A 6,637-nucleotide genomic window follows, 5' to 3' on the forward strand; every position below is an offset into this window, starting at 1 on the left:
CATAACCCAAGTTGCCAAGGGACGGTCCTGCACGGTGCTCTGGTTCGGACCAACACTTAGAGAAGCACTGGCCCCGGGGGGGGGGGGGGTTAAAATAAGATGAACCTCGGGCTCCAGAAACCCAAGGGAAAAAGGCTTAGGTTGTTAGGCAAATGTAAAACCAAGGTTGGGCCTTGCTGGAGGAGTTTTATTCAAAGCGAACTGTCAAGGGGTTCCCATAACACCCAACTTCGTAAGGAACGCAAAATCAAGGAACATAACTGTAACACCCACGGTGCGGCTATATCTCCCACGTGTCGGGGCACGACTTAGAGACATAACTGCATGGTAGACATGTCGCAAGAGGGGTAGTCTTTACACATCCCATGTACTGAATAAGGAAGGGGTAAAGAGTTGGCTTACAATCGCCACTTCACATAATACATAAATATAGCATTACATCATCCAAAATACAATCAAGGTCTGACTACGTAACCAAATAAAGAAAGACAACCCCAAATGCTAGATCCCCGATCGCCCCAACTGGGCTCCTCTATCGATCGACCGGAAAAGACACATAGTAACAGCCCGAATCCTCATCAAACTCCCACTTGAGTTCGGTAGCGTCCCCTGCACTGGCATCATCGGCACCTGCATCTGTTTGGAAGTATCTGTGAGTCACGGGGACTTAGCAATCTCACTCCCTCGCGATCAATACTATTTAAGCTTAAGTTAGGGAAGGGGTAGTGAGGTGGAGCTGCAGCAAGCACTAGCATATATGCTGGCTAACATACGCAAATGAGAGCGAGAAGAGAAGCAAAGCATGGTCGAGAAGCTAATAGTGATCAAGAAGTGATCCTGAAGCTAGTTACGTTCAAGCATAACACGAGACCGTGTTCTCTTCCCGGACTCCATTGAAAAGAGACCATCACGGCTACGCACGCGGTTGATTCATTTTAATTAAGTTAAGTGTCAAGTTCTGTACAACCGGACATTAACAAATTCCCATCTACCCATAACCACGGGCACGGCTTTCGAAAGTTCAAAACCCTGCAGGGGTGTCCCAACTTAGCCCGTCACAAGCTCTCATGGTCAACGAAGGATATTCCTTCTCCCAGGAAGACCCGATCAGACTCGGAATCCCGGTTACAAGACATTTCGACAATCGTAAAACAAGACCAGCAAAGCCGCCCGAATGTGCCGACAAATCCCAATAGGAGTTGCACATATCTCGTTCTTAGGGCGCACCGGATGAGCCAGACATCGGGTTGGCATAGACCCTGGTTTCCCAGGGGGCGCCAGACATCGCTCAGGTTGGACCAACACTTAGAGAAGCACTAGCCCGGGGGTTTAAAGTAAAGATGACCCTTGAGTCCGCGAAACCCAAGGAAAAAGGCTTAGGTGGCAAATGGTAAAACCAAGGTTGGGCCTTGCTGGAGGAGTTTTATTCAAGGCGAACTATCAAGGGGTTCCCATAACACCCAACCGCGTAAGGAATGCAAAATCAAGGAACATAACACCGGAATGACGGAAACTAGGGCGGCAAGAGTGGAACAAAACACCAGGCATAAGGCCGAGCCTTCCACCCTTTACCTAGTATATAGATGCATTAAAGTAAACAAGATATAATAATGATATCCCAACAATATCCATGTTCCAACATGGAACAAACTCCATCTTCACCTGTAACTAGCAACGCTATAAGAGGGGCTGAGCAAAGCGGTAACATAGCCAAACAACGGTTTGCTAGGAAAGGTGGGTTAGAGGCTCGACATGGCAATATGGGAGGCATGATAAAGCAAGTGGTAGACATCGCGGCATAGCAATAGAGCGAACAACTAGCAAGCAAAGATAGAAATGATTTTGAGTGTATGGTCATCTTGCCTGCAAAGTTCTCCGAGTTGACGAAAGCTTGATCCTTGTAAGCGTACTCAATGGGTTCCTCGATCACGCACTCATCTCCCGGATCTACCCAAGGAAAGAACACAAGAAAAGGAAATAACAATCAACCACGGTGCAATGCGCAAGCAACATGATGCAAAACATGGCATGATATGCGGGATGTGATATGCAATGCATATGCGTGCTTCAGAAGGGAAAGAAATAACCAGGCATCCACTTGGCAAACTAAGTGCGCCGCTGGAAAGATGAGTTGATGTCGGTCGAAATTGATATAAAGATCACCAGAATCAGATGCACGGTTTGCAAATGGCAAGCAAAACAAGAATGACACAATTCTGCGATTAACAGCACGATGCCATATAGAATGCAACAAGAAACTAAGTTTCTGCATTCCAACATAGCAACAAAGCACATGGCAGTGATCTACTCAAGATGCTTGACAAAAGATGAACACTGAGATACGGCTAAATCACACAATAGCAGGTTCAAACAAGCATGGCAAAAGAGCAAAAGATATCAGCTTCACAAACTTGGTGAAAATATCAACATGCCAGGAATTAACATCAGGAAGCCATGTTTAGAGCAAGCAAACAACATGTTACAGGAACATATCATAGAAAACAAAGGCATGGCATCAATCTACTCAAAGAATAGAACAAAAGACCCTTACTGATCAAGAGCCAAAAAGGCACATAAGATATTATGGCACACATGTAAACATAGCAAGTTTTGTTAACAGATTCAGACTTAGCAGAAAAACTGAGCACGGCATAAACAGAATTATGAAGGCATCTTTGCGATCTCGATTCACTCACCACAAGGCCCTGCATGAAAATATAAGCATAGCATAAACAATATGGCATGTTTCAAGAAGCTAACCATGGCAAGAACAAGTTTATAGCATGCTTGGATCAACTACAACAACCATGGAAAAATTGATTAACATGTAAACAATCTGCCAGGAACATTTTATAGCAAAAGTAGAGCAAGATTAAGTCATGCTAGGGCACTCCATAATTTCAAACAGGGGCATGGATGGATAGAGCATAACCATATGTCAAAATCATCCTTACTGAAGATACTCAAAACAAGCATGGATCTCACTGTAGCAACATGAATACATGGCATAAAAATAACAACAGAGCAATGACTTAGTGAAATCCTAAGTCCCTGAAATCAGAAATATCACGAGAGCTACTTTGCATGCTTGTGCTAGTCACCACATTGATCACAAAAATACATGGCAAGCACTGCTGTAAAGATGGAATGGCATAGCCCAAAAGTCATGTAGAGCTCATGCCCATATGCAGCACACAACAAATGTAGCAAAAATGACAAATGCTCATACTCTGCTAAGAATCAGCACCTAACATTTTATAGCACTCTTTCATAAACTATTTGGGCATCAAGGTGGACTCAAACAAGCATGTCACAATGGAACAAAACGAAGAGCACATCATGGTGAACATTTTTATATATCTTGCACGCAAAACGGATCTACGGATGAGGAGTTATGTCATGTTGAACAGGGCTAAAAATATAGCAAAAAATGACTTAGTGGAATATCAACCTCGGTGAACAGATCTAAGGTTGAGTGCATGTTCCTCGAGGTTCACCGGGGAGGTCGCCGGAGAAGGAGGTCGTGGTGGTCGGCGTGGTCGGGGTCGCCGGAGTTCCTCGCCGGAGAAGGAGGGGGCACCGGAGTTGGACTTGAGGAGGCGCAGCAGGGGCGGCGCCGGTCGCCGGAGCTGGCATGGTGGCGCAAGGTACGGCGCGGTGGGGCAGAGCACGGGGCCGGGCGGCGGAGGACGCGGCGGCGAAGGGCGGTGCCGGCGAGGTGGTGGGCGGCGCGCGGGATCCGGGCGGCGGAGACTGGCGGGCGCGGGCGGCGCGAAGGAGCGGGCCCGCGGGGGCCGGATCTGGGCTCGCGGGCCGGCAGCGCGGGGGAGTGGCGGCGCGACAGTTGGCGGCGCGGTGGACGTGTCTGGCGCGCGGAGGAAAGGGAAGACTAGGGTTTCGCCCAAATTTTTGGAGGGGGTGCACATATTTATACCTAGAAGGAGGTGGGAGTGTCCAAATAAGGTGTAGTTTTCGGCCAGGCGATCGTGATCCGACGACGAAGGACATGGGAGTGGTTTGGATGGGTTATTGGGCCACTTTGGAGGGGTGTTTGGATGCAACACACATGAGGCCTTTACGGTTCCCCAGTTAACCGTTGGAGTATGAAATAGACTCCAAATGGCACGAAACTTGACAGGCAGTCTAACGGTGGTGTACCAAGGCCACTTGGCAAATCTCGGTCCATTCCGAGAAAGTTTAACCCCCACTCACGAAAAGAGACAAGAGGGGGACGCCAGATGACATAGGAGTGTCGGATTGCAAAACGGACAACAGGGAAAATGCTCGGATGCACGAGGCAAACACGTATGCAAAAGAGATGCACATGATGGCATGATATGAAATGCATGACATGAAAAAAATGCAAAACGAAGGCAAAACCCAACCACGAAGGAAAAATCATAACTTAGAGCCAAAAAAGGCAAGAGTTGGAGTACAAAAGTGGCAAATTACATCCGGGGCGTTACAACACTCCACCACTACGAAAGGATCTCATCTCGAGATCTAGGACTAAAAGAACTCCGGATATTCGGAACGGAGGTGGTCCTCGCGTTCCCAGGTGGCTTCTCGGTCGGAATGATGTGATCACTTCACTTTCAGGAATTTGATAGACTTGTTGTGAGTCTTGCGCTCAGTTTCTTCAAGAATAGCAATGGGATGCTCATGATAAGACATGTCTTCTTGGAGATCAATTTCTTCGAAGTTGATGGTGCAGTCAGGAGTCTTGAAGCACTTGCGAAGTTGTGACATGTGAAACACGTTGTGCACATTTGTGAAGTTGGACAGGAGCTCAAGTTGGTAGGCGAGGTCCCCTCTTTTTCCAATGATCTTGAAAGGACCCACGTATCTAGGGGCAAGCTTCCCTTTGATACCGAAGCGATGGGTACCTTTCATTGGAGATATGCGGAGGTAGACATGGTCTCCGATCTCGAAAGCCAAGTCACGATGCTTGCTATCATAGTAACTTTTCTGGCGCGATTGCGCGGCTTTGAGATTTTCATGAATGACTTTGCACATTTCTTCAGCTTCTGTGATTAAGTCATTGCCAAGAAGTTGGCGTTCACCAGTCTCTGACCAATTAAGAGGATTACGACGCTTTCTACCATAGAGAATCTCGTATGGGGCCTTGCCCGAGCTTGCTTGGAAGCTGTTGTTGTAGGAGAACTCGGCATATGGAAGACAATATTCCCACTTCATACCGAAAGAAATGACAGAAGCTCTGAGCATATCTTCAAGGATTTGATTTACTCGCTTGACTTGGCCGCTAGTTTGAGGATGGAAGGCTGTGCTGAAGCGAATTTTGGTGCCCATGGCCTTCTGAAAGGAGTCCCAGAACTTGGAAGTGAAGATGCTTCCATGATCTAAAGATATCAACTGCGGAATTCTGTGCAAGGAGACAATCCTGGAGGTGTATAGCTCTGCCAACTGAGATGCTGTGATAGATTCTTTGATAGGAAGAAAATGAGCCACTTTAGTAAGCTTGTCGATGACAACAAAGATAGCATCATTTCCACGTTTGGACTTGGGAAAAACAGTCACGAAGTCCATCTCAATATGGTCAAACTTCCATTCTGGAATGGCAAGAGGTTGGAGGAGACCAGCTGGTCGTTGGTGTTCTGCTTTCACTCTTCTGCAGACATCACATTGATTCACGAACTGAGCAATCTCGCGCTTCATTAGAGTCCACCAATATGAATGCTTGAGGTCATGGTACATCTTCGTACTTCTAGGATGAATGGATAGGAGGGAATTGTGAGCCTCATTCATAATGACTTTCTGAAGATCACCTTTAGGAACCACAATTTGATCCTCGAAGAAAAGAGTATCTTTGTCATCAAGGTGATAACACTTGTACTTGGGTTGGCTCTTGGCAATCCCATTTTCACCTTCTTCACCATGGCATCAAGAAGTTGTGCCTCACGAATTTGATCTTCCAAAATAGGAGAGACTTGGAGGTTGCAAGAAATCCTTGAGGAACAACTTGGAGATTCAGCTTGCGGAAAGCTTCACAAAGGTCCGGTTGGAAGGGCTTGAGAATTAAACTGTTGCAGTAAGCCTTCCTGCTCAAAGCGTCTGCAATGACATTGGCCTTGCCTGGAGTATATTCAATACTCGGATTATACTCTTGAATCATTTCGACCCAACGAGTCTGTCTGAGGTTGAGGTTGGGTTGAGTGAAGATTTACTTGAGGCTCTTATGATGAGTGAAGATGTCCACTTTCCTTCCCAACAAGAGATGTCTCCATGTGAAAAGAGCATGGACAACTACCGCCAACTCGAGGTCATGAGTGGGGTAGTTCTTTTCGTTGGGCTTCAACTGGCGAGAGGTATAGGCCACAACTTTCTTCTCTTGCATTAACACAACACCGAGACCTTGCAGGGAAGCATCACAAAAAACTTCGAATGGTTTGGATTCATCAGGAGGAGTCAAAATAGGAGCTGTGATTAACTTCTCTTTCAGGGTGTTGAAAGCCACGTCACATTCAGGCGTCCCGACATACTTCACATGCTTCCAGAGGAGGTTGGAAAGAGGCTTCGCGATCTTAGAAAAATTCTCAATGAATCTTCGACAATAGCTTGCAAGCCCAAGGAAACTACGAAGCTGCTTCACATTCTGAGGTGGTTCCCAATTCACAAT

This window comes from Triticum urartu, chromosome 1A (assembly GCF_056163025.1).
Source record: "Triticum urartu cultivar PI428250 chromosome 1A, HENAU_Tu73, whole genome shotgun sequence".
In the NCBI taxonomy this organism is placed as follows: domain Eukaryota; kingdom Viridiplantae; phylum Streptophyta; class Magnoliopsida; order Poales; family Poaceae; genus Triticum; species Triticum urartu.